This window comes from Diabrotica virgifera, chromosome 1 (assembly GCF_917563875.1).
Source record: "Diabrotica virgifera virgifera chromosome 1, PGI_DIABVI_V3a".
In the NCBI taxonomy this organism is placed as follows: Eukaryota; Metazoa; Arthropoda; class Insecta; order Coleoptera; family Chrysomelidae; genus Diabrotica; species Diabrotica virgifera.
In genome coordinates this window covers 313,472,671-313,491,473 of record NC_065443.1, presented here as the reverse complement: position 1 = coordinate 313,491,473, position 18,803 = coordinate 313,472,671, and the positions used below count along the sequence as shown (strand labels likewise).

Sequence of the window (18,803 nt, the reverse complement as noted above, 5' to 3'; positions counted from 1 at the left end):
GGAGGGTTATATGTAAGTATATTCTTCTTCTTCTTCTTTAGTTTATTGGCCTCCACCTACTTGGGTATTTGGCCACAGCATCGTCGCGAAATATGGGAAAATATTTATATTGTAATGACATTTTTTGATCACTGTACTTAATAGGAAGTGTGTACCTACTAAGTTTTATCGTTAAATACTTTTGAGAATAATAATCAGAATAAAATCACAGTATAAAATTAGTAGGTATAATGGGAGTATAATGTACATAATATATGTACTTACTTATCTGCTTTAACTCCCCGAACTTCTCCGACGGAAAAATTTTCACTCTTTTGAAAATATGTAGCCACCATACACATATCAACTATAGGTAAGTTATCAGACTGCCCTTTACAAAAACCCTCTTCGGTAATTTTAAAAAATATATCTTAAAAACACTCAAATATATCAGAAATATAAATTATCAAATATATTTATAAAACTTAGTGTCAGTGTCAAAACGAATGCCAAACCTATGAGGGAACTTACACATTTTTTTATTACGTAATATTATTCAGTTTCCTTTAAAAATAATATTTCCAAACTTTCACGCGGTAAAACCTCATAATAACTTAAGATAATTTAAATTTTATATATTTTTTTCTGTTTTCTGGCCTTGGTTTAGAAGAACCCTTAGCCAATGTAAAATAGTTCAAACGATCAAAAACGCTTGTGACGTTACATAACTGTATTTTCTACTGACGTTTATAGTGTCTAATTTAAAATTATATACAATTTTGTTTACTTTGTTGGTGCAGAATGTACATGCACAACTATATGACGTCACTATGCGTTTTGGACCACCTGTTTTAATTTGAATTTTTAATCGTCTTTAGGGGCCAAACGAAAGACAAACAAAACTTTTTTTATCTTTGATACATGTTTTAAATTATGTTCTGTTGTGATTTATAACATTTTTTTCGAATTTAAAAATTTATGCAAGTTCCCTATTAAGCTTTATGGTGGTTTTTTGTTAATTTTTTTGGCAGTGTTTAAATAAACAAATACTGATGGCAAGAAATGGATCACGAACAAGGAGGTTCTAGGAGGAATGAAGAAAGAATTGGAGATTGTGTTTACCATTAAACACATAAAACTGCAGTATCTGGGATACATATGATAAATCAGCACCGTTACTCCCTGCTGCAGTACATATTGCAAGGTGCAGTCAAAGGTAACCGAAGACCAGGTAGAGGGAGAATATCAATGGAACTGTTTCGAATCGCAGCTAGCAAGGTTATGATTGCTAATATGATTTCCAACATTCGAAACGGATAGGAACCAAAAGAAGAAGATGGCATGAAAATGAAAGTGTATTAATACTTTTGATTAAAAACTTTATAGATTATAATCTATAAAAGATTAAATTTTCAAAAATAAATACTTGAACCTTTGTTTTATTTTGTTAACCTGTTGTTATATATCTGTTGAATTGAACTCTATTTTGAATCTAGAATTTTAACAAATCCTAACATTCATTAAAATTTATTGAAATTACCTCTTAAATCTATAATAAATATTTATTTCTATACAAAAATGTAAAATATATTGAGTTTAATAAATGAGTTAATGATATTCCATGTCTGATCATTGTAATTAGTAACACTTTAAAATTATTTACATAATATTCCTTTTTACAACTTTTTGTAATCACTCAAGCTTCAATAAAATGTTCTTTTTTATATTCCTTTGGGTCAAAACATTAATAATCTATCTGAGAATATTACTTAGAGTTCTTTTTAATAAATAAAACCCAACATACAACTTTAATGATGAAAGTTTAATCAAATATCAATCCCACAATACATAAATTTATCAATCCAAAGAAGCCACAAGATAAAAGATAAATTCAAAATACAAGTGAAGTTAGACCTTTCTTCACATTTTTGACACGTTATGTCAAAATAAAGGAACTTTTATTAAAAGAACCGTCTCCTCTAATTTTCCTTAAATACAGGCGGCCTGTATTTTATTAAAGGACAAAAATAAAAGACGCAATACTGCGCATGCTTATATGTCAAAATAAAGGATCTTTTATTACAGGCCGACTTAAAAGACGTTGGCAATAACACTCTATTGTTAGAACTTTTACTTTATAGACTTCAGGCTGAAAAGATACTCATACTTTTTGTTATAGTCGTATTCTGTAACAATTAAAAAAAATGCAATATTATCTAACAATCTGTATTTTGACAAAATCCCATTAACAAATATATTTTATTTGATCACGATCTGATTATTAAAAGGAAAGTAAATCGTTAAAGAAATGACCTTACTTGCAATAACCTACAATGCCCAAGTGAAAACTTATAAGAACTTAGATACAAATCCCTGTTTAACGTGATACAATATTTAGGTCGATGAGCTCTCCATAAAGTAGATGATTTCGAGAATAGAATAAAGAGGCATTTTTACATAAGGGTAGTGAAGCTTTTCAAACACGAGTTTGCGTTCTGTCATGCATTACGTTATATTTAACAAAATAGATCTGAGATCAATTTTATTTTTCTACTCTCATACTTCAATATATTAATTACAATTTCAATACCTGTATTGTAATGGACTTCATTTTGATACCGATTTTCATTATTACCAGGGTTGTCTTTTTAGTTTTGCATATAGCCATAAAGACAAGAAACATAATAGACTTAAAGTAATTTATTGCTTTTCAAAATATGTCCCACCAAGATCGATACACTTTTGCATACGTTTAAACCAATTGGTAAAACAGTTATTCCAGTCTTCAGTTGACACCTGCACAATCGCTGTTTTAAAGGCATCGATGGCTTCTTCTAGCGACTGGAATCGCTGCCCACGCATTGAATTCTTGATCTTTGGAAACGTGAAGAAGTCGTTGGGACTTAGGTCGGGGCCATACGGTGGATGGTTTAACAATTTCGATGTTTTGAAACTCCAAAAACTCTTCTTTTCGGCAGTGTGAGCACTTTTATTGTCCTGATGTAGGATGATTCGCTGCTGTTTGTTGCTTTGTCGGAGTTTTGCGATAACTTCTGTTAAACAAACGGTTATATACCAATCAGAAGTAGCAGTTCTTCGATCTTCTAAGGCAGTTGTTGCCACATGACCAGATTTTGACACAAAAGTTGCGACAATTTTCTTTGACACACTTCGAGAACGGATTAATTTTGTTGGGTTTTCCTCATGGTGAAACACCCACACAGCGGATTAGCTTTTATTTTTCGGTTCGTAGGAGTAAACCCAAGATCCATCGCCAGTAACAATAATATAAACCATAAAATCCTTTATAAAAGGTATATTTGTTAAAATCCCTATACAGGGATACATCATAAAACAAACAGAACTAGTTTTCAATCGGTTGCCCGATCATCATCAGTGTTTGCTTGAATCTAACATGCTAACCACCAAAGTCAAAAATATTTGGGTAAAAACCCTTTACAATTAATCCGTCATAGGAACATAGAAATAAGATGTGAAATTAAACATGCATGTTTAAAATATCCAATGTTTCATGCTCTAGGTACCATTGAGCTCGAATCTGACTTGTTCACACCATGACGGTATGGTAGCAAGTCTACCATACAGTCTTGCTACCATACATACATTGCTACTCTTGCATCACTAGTGTGATGCTTCAGCTTGTACCTTTCACAACTGGATATTTAAAGGATCCATTAATACTTCGAAGTATCAAGGAGATAAGAAAATTATTAAAGCTATGATGTATGGACATTGAAATATCGAGATACCAGAAGTATCGAACAGTTAACAAATAAAACAAATTAATAAAAAGTAGAAGTTGAGCGCCAATAATTTTGGTTTTTAGGATAAAAACAAAACAATAAACCAAAATAAAGCATCATTGTCTTAATGTAAATTAAGGAAAAGAGAAAAATTAAAAATATAGTCCTGTCGCCCGGTGAGGGGGAGGTGGTACAACGGCCTCCTTAATTCAGATGGACTAACCCAAGTTTTTTTTATGTATTTTGACCCGTAGAACACGAATTTTTTGGGTAACAGTTGATCCGGATGTCGATAAGTTTGTTATAAACGAAGAACTTGAGGAATTACATAACAGCGATTTTTCGCAAAACAACATTTTTTTGTATTTTTTGGGTGATTCTCAGCAAAAAATGATTTTACAAGTTTTTTCGTAGGATGCATAGTTTTAGAGATAAACGCGGTTGAACTTTCAAAAAATCGAAAAAGTGCAATTTTTGAACCCGAATAACTTTTAACTAAAAAATAAAATAGCAATTCAGCAATTCTGCTTACTGCATTTGAAAGTTCAACTCAAATTCTATCGGTTTTGATTATTTGCATTGCTACAAATTAAGTTTTTATTTGTTAAACAAAGCCATAAACACATACTGTTTTCCGTGCCAATGCATGTGTTTTAATGTATGTAATCTACGTAGAAATTGTCTGTATGCGCCTACTCGTTCGATTTCAAATGGGAAACGCATTGAAAATATCATTCAATCACTGTGTTTATAGCTTTGTTTAACAAAAAAAAATTAATTTTTAGCAATGAAAGTAATCAAAACCGATAGAATTTGATTTGAACTTTCAAATGCGGTAAGCAGAATTGCTATTTTATTTTTCAATCAAAAGTTATTCGGGTTCAAAAATTGAAATTTTTCGATTTTTTGAAAGTTCAATCGCGTTTATGTCGAAAACTATGCATTCTACGAAAAAACTTGTAAAAACATTTTTTGATTAGAATGACCCAAAAAAGTACAAAACAATGTTTTGTTTTACGAAAAATCGCTGTTATGTGATTCCTCAAGTTCTTTGTTTATAACAATCTTATCGACATCCGGATCGACTGTTACTTAAAAAAATTTGTTTGTATTGTATGCTACATTTTCTTCTAATGTTTTCACTACTTTTTCAATTTCTCAGCGTATTACCTGTAATTCTTCTCAGTACTCTCATCTCTACCGTTTCTAGTAGTCATTGTATTGTGGCTGTATCGGGTCTTGTTTCTGATGCATATATCATTATTGGTCGTACACTGGCTTATAAATTCTTCACTTCATCTCAGTGTTGCTTTTTTGCACTTGATGGCTCACTTCTTTGTCCAGGTCTCCGTAGCTTGGCAATGTAATTCCAAGGTATTTTATTTACATTACTTGTTCAATACTGATACCATCAATTTCTATTTTATATCTGATAAGTTCTTTACTGATTACTATTGTTTTAGATTTCTGAGATGAAATTGTCTCATTGAATTCTTTTGCTTTTATGTTAAATCTGTGGACTATCTTTGCAAACTATCTTCATATTGGGCTATCAATATTGCGTCGTCTCCGTAACTGAGTATTTTTACTTCTTTGTTTCCCATTCTGTATCCTTTTTTGACGCTTTTGATTATTTCATTCATGATGAATCATTTTTCATCTTTCTATTATAAACAATATTATCTATTTGTTAAACTATATTGTTTGTACATATATATTATGTGTATTTATATCAAAAAATTCCGAAACATCGATAAGTGTATCACAAACCAAATTAATCTATTAATCTAAAAACCAGAATTATTATTTTTCCATTAGTAAATATTTAAATAATTTCATTCGCCTAATTTAGCGGTACTAAAATTAATCAAAATGTTAATTATTTGGTTCTATTTGATTTTAATAACTACTATTTTGGGTCAGTCGAATTCTTGTTTGAAAATATTTGGATAGTAAATCGTTGTTGAATGTAGCGTTAAAATTTTCTAATAATAAATATTATCAATGTTTTTCTGTAAAATATTAAATTAATATCGAAATTATAATTGTATAAAACATGATCGAAGCCATCACTCATTCAAAATCCATATAACGTATGTCCTAAAAGTTTTGGCACAAATATTTTATCGAATTTTTTGGTTAATGAAGAAATTTACTTCAACACTAACTATACCAAATTTACAATCAAGATGCAGTAGAAATAAACAAACCAAGACACGTTAAATTCTACTAGGGGCATTACCGAATCATAATTTACAATGTATTGTTATGATCTGCTTCTTATTAATTTTATATTAATTATTATTTATTTGATTAATTATTTAATTGTCGCAAATCATACATAAAAATTGAATAAAATAATCTCAGGGTGCCTTTTTATAATATTAAAAAAAGTCTAAATTATCTTACGTTATACTTATCTTCTCTCGTGGTTTCAGTATCTCTTAGTTGATCCTAATCGGGATAAAATAGGAAAAAGAAATAAAGCAAAATATAAAATAAACATACAGAATTGTCTTTTATTTATCAAAATCAATACCCTAAAATCTATCAAACCTAAAACCTATGGACACAGATGTCCGAATGAAATTTTTACCACTTAAATTTATTATAGTTAAAAAAAAACAATTTATCGGTTTGTTCCCGATGACTTTGGTAAAACAAACTAAACAAAACAAATTTATGTATTCGCAAGATTAGCTATACTTTTAGAAATATTGGAATTTTAATTCATATGCTTTTTACTCAAAATTTTAGTTTCCGAAAATAAAAATATCTTTCACATAAGTTGACTGACGTTTTGCTTCAATCACTCTGATGTCTTCTCGTGACCCAAAACAGCTCTCCCTCGTTTACTATGTTAAAGGCTACTCATCAAAGCCCTCTCCGTTCTCCAGCTTCAAAAACTATCAGCATACCAGCACCAATTCTCCAACGAGCCAAAGCCTCTTTTGACCAGTACTCGATTCACACAGACTCCAAAAATTCTCTGCCCTCCTTCTCACAATAATACAGAATCAAAGAGGTATTTCGTCTCAATTTGATCTGTCTCTCGTTCCACTTTTCAGCACTATTCTCCACTATTAAACAACCACTGGTACTTGCTAACTACTTATCCACGAAAACGTCGAACTGCTCCTCAGCGATGCCAATAACATACTAACTTCTTTTTCAAACTCACTCAACATTCAAACCACTTTTCCCCTTCCAACTTGCCAAGAATCAGAAACATTTCTCTTTTCCATTCGACAAACAAACAGTCATTTTCAAAATTATTCCGGCCATCCTAATTACTTTCGGGGAACCCTACAATATTTACTCGGGTTGAAACAAAGATATTAAAATTCCAAACTTTTTTTTTAAACCATTTTTCTAGAAAATGATAATTACCTCTACCTGTGGATTCTATAGTTCCCGTAATAAACAATCTTTTTCCATTTTAAATCTAAATACATCGTCCCTTTCACTTTAATTATTCACAAAAGTCTTTAATGGTTCATCGGAAAGCTCATTAAAAAAGAAATCCACTTACATCCAAACTAAATTCTAATAAATATTTACAGATCAATATACAGGGTGTATCAAATTTATGTGCCCTCGTTATTTAAAAAAAATTTAATTTAATTTTCATTTTGCCTTTGATTGATAAATTGAAAACACAGTAGTATATACATTGTAAATCCCAAACCATGATTTCCAAAGTTTTTACATTGTAAATTATTATTCGGGAGTGCTCCTAGTAGCATTTAACATGTCTTGGTTTGTTTATTTCTACTGCATCTTGATTGTAAATTTAGTATAGTAGTACATTATTTGACGGTTTTTGCTATAAATTTTAAAGAACCGTTTGGATTGACATAAAATTTGGCATACGCGTAGCCAACATGTCAAAGAAAAAAAATGATATTGTGCCGATGTGTGCTTTTGCCCTTGGGGTGAGTTTCACCCCTTCTCAGGGGTGAAAAACATACGTTCAGAATAAGTCCGAAATTAGATAAACTGGCTAATTCTAAGCAACTTTTATTCTATACAGTTTTTTCACTAAGTCAATACTTTTCGAGTTATTTGCGAGTGAATATGTTCATTTTTCAACAAAGCAAACACATTTTTAGACAATTTTTCGCAAATAATTTAAAAAGTAAGTATGTTATCGAAAAAACCATTCTTAGTAAAAGTTTAGCTTGTAAAAAAATGAACAAAATGGTGTATACATCAAGTCTCTAGACCTAGTAGAAGCAGAGTTATAGCTAAAGAAAAATAGGTTCATATTCGTCAAACTTCAAATAAATATATTTCAACGTGAAAAAACCAAAACATGAAGCACTTTTTGGAAAAAAGTCGTTATAACTTTTTTAGAGAGTTTTCCATTTTTATAAAAAAATATTCTGACGGCAAATGTAAGCAAGTTACGCTTAAAATACAGTTGGTCCCTTTTGATTTGGCATAAAAAAATCGGGAAAGTCGCTCCCTAATTAACAACTTAAATAGAATTAATCGTTACCGCTTCACAAGTTGCTTTATTTATGTTGTGTTTATATGATCTGTAAGTTTCATCGATTCAACGTACTTATTTTTGAAAAAAAAAATGATTTTAAAATAAAAATTTTAAAATTTTTAATTTAAAAAAAAAATGCTTTCTTTCAAAATAACGTAAAAATTATTAATCATACCAAAAATCTCAAAGAGTAATAAAATATACGATTTTGCTTTTCTGGATATTTTGAATTTATTTGTTTTTCTGTTAGACCCAAATTGTTTATGCTATGGATGTTCAAAGTTTGCATAGACTCGGGATTAATGACTCGTTCAAGCCATTTTAACTACAGCTTTTTCAAAAATAAGCACTTTGAACCGCTGAAACTTACAGACCGTAAAAAGAATAAATAAGCAAAGTAACTTGTGAAGCAGTAACGATTAATTTTATTTGATATCCTAATTAGGTGGTGCTTTTCGCGATTGTTTTTACCAAAAAATAAAAGGTACCAACAATATTTTGAGCATACCTTACTTAGTTTCAATGTTAGAAGTTTTTTTAAAAAACAAAAATTAACCTTTTTTTAAACACTCTAAAAAAGTTGTAATGAGTATTTTCCCAAAAGTGTTCCGTATTTTAGTTATTTCTCGATGAAATATTCGATTTGGAATTTGACGAATAAGAACCTACTTTTCATTAGCTACAACTTTGCTTCTACTGGGACCATAGACTTAATATACAGGGTGTAACGAAAATACAGGTCATAAATTAAATCACATATTCTGAGACCAAAAATAGTTCGAATGAACCTAATTTATCTTAGTACAAATATGCACATAAAAAAAGTTACAGCCCTTTGAAGTTACAAAATAAAAATCGATTTTTTCGAATATATCGAAAACTATTAGAGATTTTTTATTGAAAATGGACATTTGGCATTCTTATGGCAGGAACATCTTAAAAAAGAATTATAGTCAAATTTGTGCACCCCATAAAAATTTTATGGGGGTTTTGTTCCCTTAAACCCCCCAAACTTTTGTGTACGTTCCAATTAAATTATTATTGTGGTACCATTAGTTAAATTCAATATTTCTAAAACTGTTTTGCCTCTTAGTATTTTTTCGATAAGGCAGTTTTTATCGAGTTGCGGCCTCTTTTTTAATATGTTTACATAAAAATTTTATGGGGGTTTTGTTCCTTTAAACCCCCCAAATGTTTGTGTATGTTCCAATTAAACTTTTACTGCGGTACCATTAGTTAAACACAGTGTTTTTAAAACTTTTTTGCCTCTTTGTATTTTTTCAAGAAGGCACTTTTTATCGAGATATTACTTATTTTTTAATATGGTTCAAAATATACCTAAAAATGTAAATCATAAATAAATTTTCATATTATTACCAAGTCTCCATAATCGTACTTAGCCATATACAAATATGTGGTGGATTTGACAAATATTCAAAATATCTCGATAAAAACTAACTTTTGTAAAAAGTACTAAGAGGCAAAAAAGTTTTTAAAATATTGTGTTTAGCTAATGGTACTACAATAATAATTAAATTGGAACGTACACAAAAGTTTGGGGGGTTTAAAGGAACAAAACCCCCATACATTTTTATGGGGTGTCCAAATTTGGCTATAATTTTTTCTTAAGATACTACTACCATAAGAATGCCACATGTCTATTTTCAATAAAAGATCTCTAATAGTTTTCGATATATTGGAAAAATTCGATTTTTATTTTGTAACTTCAAAGGGCTGTAACTTTTTTTATGTGCACATTTGTACTAAGGTAAGTTAGGTTCAATCGAACTATTTTGGGTCCCAAAATATGTGATTAAATTTATGACCTGTATTTTTGTTACACCCTGAATACTTATACCATTTTTTTCCGTGACCCGTCAAAATAGCCCGGTCAAAACAGTCCCGTCAAAAAAGCCCCGTCAAAATAGCCCCAACACAAAATAGCCTCGACAAAAAAGCCCGCAAACAAAATAGCCCCGACAAAATAGATCGCACACAAAATAGCCCCGGTCAAAACAGCCCCGGCTAAAATAGCCCCGGCTAAAACAGCCTCTTATAAACAATTACATAATTATTTATACAAGGTGTCCAAAAACTTTTTTTAATTTAAAATATTTGACAAAAAGGAAGAATGTATTTAATTTATTTAATTTAAAATGCATTTTACTGTTGCCCGAAAACAGAAAAAAAATGTTTATATCATAAATTAACATTGATTTTCGCTTAACTTAAATGTTCAAACTTCCAAGAGGCCGGAAAGACAGGACTCGAGTTCTCTGAAAAGACAATTTTTATTTAATGTGGTTAAGATAAACATCTGAATAGAGGATAATTACCATTTCCGAAAAAAAATTTTTTTAAGGAATTATTTCATGATGAATGCTGAAGGGTGATTTTTTTTCGGGGCTATTTTGTCGGCGGGCTATTATTCCGCGGCTATTTTGTCTGCAGGCTATTCTGACGGAGCTATTTTGTGTGCGGGATATTATGTCGGGGCTATTTTGTCGGAGCTTTTTTGACGGGGCTATTTTGACGGGGTACCATTTTTTCACCTTTTTATAAACTATATTTTTATTAAGAATATTTTTTTCGACAAAATACTTACTTTTTGAGTTATTTGCGAAAACCCGTCTAAAAACGTGGCTATTTTGTTGAAAAATGAACAAATTCACTCGCAAATAACTGGAAAAGTTTTGACTTGGTGAAAAAACTCTATAGAACAAAAGTTGCTTAGAATTAGTCAGTTTATCGAACTCCGAACTTATTTTGGACATATATTTTTTCACCCCCGAGAAGGGGTGAAACTCATCCCCAGGGCAATAGCACACATCGGCACAACATCACTTTTTTCTTTGATTTATTAGCTACGTGTATGCCAAATTTCATGTCAATCCAAGCGGTTCTTTAACATTTAGAGGTTTTGTAATATTTGTTAGAATATACAATATAAAAAGTAGCTATTGCTCTATGGTTGCCACTTTATGTATTTGACAGTATTGATAATTGAAGTAATGTAATGTCAGAAAATTATAAAATATAATGTCAGTCAAGTTTAGTATTGTCCTGTAATTAAGAATAAATTTATAATCGTTGATGGTCATTTAGTTAGCTCACCTAACTCATTTTATAACAGGTTACGGGCCCAATTCACGTGAACTGTGAACAGGTGAAAAAATATGGCGACCAGAAATAACGATTATAAAATTCAAGTCGATAAACTTGAGGGTCCTGAAGACTGGGCAAAATGGAAATGGCACGTTTCGATGTTATTACGAGCGTATGCACTTGAAGACATTGTGAACGGTACGTGTAAGTGTCCCGAGGTTGCTGGAAATTCAACTTCATTGGAAGTAGAGAAGCGTCAACAATGGTTAAAAGACGATGCGAAAGCGGCAAGTTTGTTAGCAGGTACGCTAGGAAAAACTGTCGCCGAGCTGGTGTTGACATGTGCTCATGCTAGTGAAATATGGGACAAATTACGTGCGCGATTTGAACGTAGCAGTACGCAACGGTTAAACATGTTAATTGAAGCCTTTTTTAGAGTCCAGCGTGATGAAAAAGAAGATATTAGCACACGTTGCGAAGTTGCAGAAACTGTTTGTAGATTTGAATGATGAATTGCTGAAGCATGATGAAAATGTTTTATCCGAAAGAATGTTAAATGGTCGGATCTTATCAACTTTGGGTAAGGACTTTGATAATTTCAAAGATTTGTGGGACACGATACCATCGAAGAATCAAACTTTGAATTTATTGATTGAGAAATTGTGTGCCATTGAATTACGTGACCAAAGTACCACAGAATCTTTTGCGTTTGTTGCACGCAATAGCCCGACAGAAAAATACAAACAGAGCCAAAGTACATCTACTACAAAGTCAAAGAAAAATGTACATCGTGCAAAAGAAAAATTTTCTTGTCACAGATGCAAGAAATTAGGCCATTGGGCGAGAGAGTGTCCATTAAAAAAATCTGCTGAGAATTTAGACAAGAATAAAAGTAATGATACTGCCTTTTTGTCTGTTGTTTTGTGCCTCATCTAACAATTGTGTTGAAGCTGGGAAATGGTATTGTGACAGTGGAGCTACAAATCATATCACTACAGATAAGCAATATTTCTCATCTTATACAGAGTTTGCAGAACCCGAAAAGATATCCGTTGGTAAGAAGGATGTATGTATGCCAGCCTATGGACAAGGAACGGTGAAAATTCAAACGCGTCTGAATAATAAATGGAAAGATGCTGAATTGAAGAATGTTTTTTATGTTCCTGAAGCAAGCGCTCATTTGTTTTCTGTGAAAGCTGCTGCACAAAGAGGGTTCGTTACAGTACTCGACGAAAAAGGTGTAAATCTACATGATAAAAATACTCTTGAATCTGTAATGACTGGGTACTTCAGTAATGGCCTGTATGCACTTGATATACGTGTTATGAAACCGACCAATCCCATTCAAGCACACTTAGAAGAGTCAACAGATATGTTACAAGTGTATCATGAAAGATTTGGTCATCAGCATAAGCAACACGTAAAGAAGGTCTTGAAAAAAATGAATATAGATATTGATGGGTGCAAAGAAAGCTTTTGCGATGGATGTGCAATTGGAAAAATGCATAAATTGCCATTTAAAACTAGGATCAATCGGCCACAAGTCACTGGTGAGCAGATCCATGCAGATGTGAATGGACCCATGTCTATAGAATCACTGGGAAAAGCACGTTATTACGTATGTTTTAAAGATGACTTTAGTAAGTTTCGAAAAGTTTTCTTTATGAAACACAAAAGTGAGGTATGTACCTTCTTAGAAAAATTTTTAAATGAACCAAAAACAAATGGCCATGTAGTAAAGCAACTGAGATGTGATGGAGGGAGAGAGTTTGACAATAGAAAGGTATCTGAACTTCTTGCGAGTAGAGGTATAGAGCATTTTATCACTCCACCCTATACACCTCAGCAGAATGGTGTTGCTGAAAGAGAAAACCGTACCATTGTAGAGTGTGCTCGTTCCATGTTAAACCCATGCAAGTTACCCAAAGCATTGTGGACAGAAGCATGTAATACTGCAGTGTATCTTCTGAATCGCACAGGAAAGTCATCAATTGAGAATAAAAGTCCCTATGAATTGTGGTATGGAAAGCCAGTTGGGAGTTTGAAACATTTAAGAATATTTGGCACTGAATGTTATGTTCACGTAAACAAAAATTTTCGCAGTAAATTTGATGACAAGGCGATACATGGTTATTTAGTTGGTTACGTGAATGACAGGGATGGTTTTAGAATATGGATTCCATCTGAAAGAAGAATCGTATCGAGCCACGACGTACGATTTAAACCTGAGGTTACATGTAATTTGCGAATTTCTGAAGTTAAAGCTAAACCAGTGAACCAGAATCAGTCGGAATGTTTTAGTGTAAAGGAAAACTCCGAAGAAGGGAAAAGTGGTATCAATGAAATTGTGGAATCTAAGAATATGGAAAGTGTAGAAAGAAGCGATGGTGTTGAAGAATTTAGGCGTTACCCTACGCGTTTTAGAAATAAACCAAAATTGTATAATGATTTTGTTTTAGGGTCTAATGTTTAGCTTATCTACTTTTCATATTGAGGGAGAGTGTTAGAATATACAATATACAAAGTAGCTATTGATCTATGGTTGCCACTTTATGTATTTGACAGTATTGATAATTGAAGTAATGTAATGTCAGAAAATTATAAAATATAATGTCAGTCAAGTTTAGTATTGTCCTGTAATTAAGAATAAATTTATAATCGTTGATGGTCATTTAGTTAGCTCACCTAACTCATTTTATAACAATATTTTACCGTTAAAGAATGTACTATAGGTAGTTATCATAAATTACAACTCAATGCTTAACTAAACTATACTATCAAATTCTGTGGAGTGGCCAATTCTTCTCTACTAGACGCAAATTTCTTCGACTGTCTTTCATGAGGTCCTGGGAGGAATTCAGATCAATATCTCTTAGTTGTTCGTAAATTCGCTGTCTTAATTATTGTACTTCATCTTGGGCTCCCAGCCTCTATGATAAACTTTCCTAACAAAGAGTATTTGGTGTTGTAGAAGCCAGTTGAGTATTCCTTGAGTGATAGTATTTCTGAAGAAGTGGCGCTTGAGAGTATTTGGGGCACTTACATCTTTTTCGATATTTAAGACCATTCCTCCTCAATTCCAACGATATTGTACTCTTATTAGAAGATCTGTTGCTCTTAATGGTGTTTTGATCTTCTCACCAATCTCTCTGACTTATGTGCAGTAAATATACGTGGTCTTCCACATTTTGGTAGATTCAGCTATGGTAATCCCTGCTCGCACTCCTTTATTGTTCTATAAAGTGTTCTGCGTGAATGGTTCGGAAGTATTCGACAAATTTCAGCTTAGAGTACCCCCCCAAACAACTTGTAGATACTTTTTCTTATATCTTGATAATACATCTTAAAGCACAACTTCAAAATAAATAAATTTTAACTGACAGTAGACAGTGTAAACAAGCTTTCGTTCTCAACGCGAAATAAATGTATAAAGAAAGGAGGTATCTGACTCAGCACGCCGGATGGAAAGAAATATAATGATAGCTACGTTCAGCACACATAGCCGTTGGAGAGGATAGGGAGTCGCCGATTTCGCTCAGCTCGCCAAATCGACGGGGTTAGGAAGGTTTCGGAATACGTTCAACTCACCTATTGCTGGTTGGTTATCCTCCGTTCAGCACACAGAGAATAATGCCCTAATGGATTTCTGTTCGGTCTTTTATACCGTCAGAGACTGTATAAGAACACGTTTTGTTTAATACCTAGGGGTACTCTAGACGATAAAAGTATGTTATCGTCACAATTTGTATATCACTAAGCCCCAGTATGTAAATCTTCATTCTGCACATTTCCAACACACCGTTATCCAGTTTGCCTGATTGGTATAAACTTCTAACGTTCCATGTTCCAATTTTTTCGGCTATAGAGTTATTGTATATTTGTATGACAAGAATTTACACCTTGGTGACATGAGAGGCCCTTTCGTCTAAATCTAATTGTCCCTCTTGCTGGATCTTGGATTCCGAGCTCCATGATCATTAAGTAAAGTATCCATTAGTGACTGCATTAACCAATTTTAACATTTCGCCATATATCATTACGAAAACTTGTTTTTTAACAAATACATTTAAAAAACGGTAATTTTTAAGACATGAATCAAAAACTTATACAATGCTTATACTCGTACAGTTGTTCGAACGCCAAAAATAAAACTACTTCATTAAACTATCGCAAATATGCTAATGATCGCTGACTCAGGCATAAAAATACTTTAATGAAATCAATAATAATAGATAATACATTATTTGCGATATGCACCTTCTAATTAGCATTTTAATGTGTAAAAATGTCGAAAAAATGATTAGGGTGTGTCGGGATGAGATAACCTTTTATTAATTTCAGATATGTATTTTTTAGATTTATTCAAAAATTTTTATTGGCATAATTTTATAGGCGCTTATCAAGAATTACGAAATTATAACAACTGCCTTGACCAAAAATGTTTTAAAAATTGTTTAAAATTTGAAATAATCTTTAGTAGAACTATTTTTACAATACGATGTTCGGATTTTTTCCTAACAGTTTGTCAGGTGAGGTGAGACACATTGTTTTGTCAGGTGAGATGTTAGATTCTTCTTCTTTTAGTGCCTATTCGTTTCGAATATTGGCGATCATTCTGGCTATAATTATTTTATTAACTGATGTTTTAAATAGATTAGTTGTTGTGGAGAACCATTTCCTCAGGTTCTTTAACCATAATATTCTTCTTCTTCCAATTCCTCGCTTTCCGAATACTTTACCTTGAAGGATTACTTTCAGTAATCTGTATTTAGTGCCGTTTCTCATTATGTGTCCGAGATATTCTAACTTTCTCCTTTTAATGGTATACATCACCTCTCTTTCTTTGCCCACTCTTCGTAGATGTTAGATAGTCAGGATTAAATTATTCTATTTTAGCAGCATTTTTAAGCATAATTATAACTGTAGATTCCTGTCCATGTGCGAATATTACGCAGCCATGACATCTTTTTACTTCTTACACCACTCTTATCTTCTATCTTTCCTTCTAGCTAACTGCTGAAAAATGTATCGTTCTCCTCGTAATATGTGCCCTAAATATGTAGTCCTCATACTTTTTCCATAGTTAAAAAGTTCCCTATCTTGGAAGCCTGCTCTTCTTAATACTCCCTCATTTCTAACTTTGTCCTTCCGTTATATTCTAAGCATTCGGCGCAGACAAGACAATTCAAAAACTTTGTTATGGATTTGGGTTTCAACGTGCATGCTTCCGTTCCGTACAAGAGAACAGGTTAAATGTAACACTTTAGCATCTTGAATCTCAGGTTGAAATCCAACTTGCGATCAGTCAGAAATTAACGAAATTTCAAAAAATCATTTCTGGCTTGTTCTACTCTGTTCTTTATTTCAGTCTTAGGGTCCCAACTATCGTTTAGCAGGCAATCCAAGTATGTAAACTGCCTGACTTGCTTTAGTATTTCTTAAATTATATATATTATCTCTGCTCAATTCGTTGGAAACACGAGTTGTTGTCCAGTGAGTTCCTATTCAACAGTGAGTTCGACTCAAAGCATTTGAGATGTGGTGCTATAGACGCATGTTGAGGATTTCCTGGATAGACAGAGTTACCAACGAAGAAGTTCTACATAGAATGGGTAAAGAGCGCGAACTAGTCGTAACCATAAAACGTCGCAAATTGGAATACCTGGGCCATGTAATGCGCAATGAACAACGATATGACCTACTTCGGACCATACTTCAAGGTAAAGTGCATGGGAGAAGAGGTCCAGGACGAAGAAGAATATCCTGGCTGCATAACCTGCGAAAATGGTTTAACTTAACCACTACCGGACTTTTCAGGTCAGCAGTCAACAAAGTCAGAATAGCCATGTTAGTGTCCAACATCCGTAACGGATAGGCACCATAAGAAGAAGAGTTCCTATTTAGCTCATTTCTCTTCTGCTACTGTTGTTTCTCTTCTCAATTCGATAGGTGGAACTGCCTTTCAGCCATTCTGTCATCTCGATCGTTGTTTTATATAATTTCGGGCGACCCCATCTCCTAGCACTAGTCTATGGTGGTGGAAGTCTAGTAGGACTGCGTGGGTGTCGATGTGCATTCGGTACCTGCTGCGAGTTGAATGCCGGGCGAGAGGCAAATCGTTACTTTTTCTTCTTGTATGTAGGCTTTAAAGCCTGTTTCTTCTTCAATATTAGCCTCCTAAATTGTTTAAATTATCGCACCATCTTTATCTTGGTCTTTCAATACTTCTTCGTCAATTTGGTGACTTATCTCGTGCTATTCGTACTACCTATCATCTGCCCTTCTACTAATGTGTTCGTTCCACTCTTGTTTCCGTTTTGTCACCCATCCACTTATGTCTTCTACATTGCATGCTCTTCTTATGTTTTCGTTTCTCTCCCTATCCAACAGACTTTTCCCTGATATTTGTCGAAGTATTTTTATCTCTGTTGTTTCTAGTAGTCGTCTCGTGTTAATGTCAGGTCTTGTCTCCGCCGTGTATGTCAATATAGGTTTAATTGCTGCTTTATAGATTCTTGCTTTTGTGTCTTGTCTTAAGTGTTTGTTCTTCCAGGTTATGTCATTAAGAGATTCCGCCGTTTTATGTGCTTTTAAGCTTTGTTATCGTACTTCTTCTTCAACATCTCCGTAACTAGTTATATCTATTCCCAGATATCCAAACCTTGCTTCCTGCTTTATTATTTTTTCATCAAGTTCGATTTTACATCGTAGTGGGTATTTAGATATTGTCATACATTTGTTTTTTTCTGCTGATATCATATTGTACTTCTTAGCTGTTGTATTGAAGATGTGTGTTAATCTTTGGAGATTGTCTTTTGTCTCGCGAATTAATGCGGCGTCGTCTGCATAACATAATTTGGATTTCTTTGTTCCCCATTCTGTAACCATGACCCTAGGTACTGTTTGTATTATTTTGTCCATTATTATATTAAAGCAGTGGGCTTAGCGAGCCACCTTGTCTGACTCCGCTTTGTACTGGTATAAACTGTATTAGTTTTCCATTTATCTTTGCCTGTATTCGATTATGGAAGAAGATGTTTTCGATGGTTTGTATATTATTGATTGGTATGTTTCTTCGATACAGTAGGTGTAAGACGTCTTCAACTTGGATGCGATCGAAAGCCTTTGTCAGGTCTATAAAACATAGATAATATTATAGTACTCGATGGCCTTTTCTGTGATTTGTCTTAGTACCAATACGGCGTCTACGCAGGATCTTCCGGATCTGAATCCTTGTTGTTTATCTGATAAAGTTGTTAGTTTATTGATTTTGTTGGTTAGGACTTTTGTGGTAAGCTTAAGTGCGATGTTCAGTAGATTTATACCTCTATAATTGTTGGGATCTTCTTTGTCTCCTATGGGTCGGCGTAGCTAAGTGGTAGTTTGCTTGGCTCGCGTGCCGGTGGTCCGGAGTTCAAATCCTACCGCCGGCAAGAACAACTAGACATTTTTAAAATGTT

General features: G+C 33.0%; 1 protein-coding gene across 4 annotated transcripts in view; it reads left to right on the top strand.

Annotated features, from left to right (window-relative positions):
* The window catches only part of LOC126886217 (protein kinase C and casein kinase substrate in neurons protein 1), a 105,789-nt gene that overhangs the window by 37,185 nt on the left and 49,801 nt on the right, over positions 1–18,803 (top strand). Inside the window, exon 1 of one of the 4 annotated variants that reach the window (XM_050653101.1) lies at positions 15,880–15,899. The exons of the other annotated variants lie outside the window; for them this stretch is intronic. The gene's annotated coding sequence lies outside the window, so the exon portion shown is untranslated. Of the gene's footprint in view, positions 1–15,879; positions 15,900–18,803 lie in introns of those variants that run through there. 4 annotated transcript variants of the gene reach the window in all.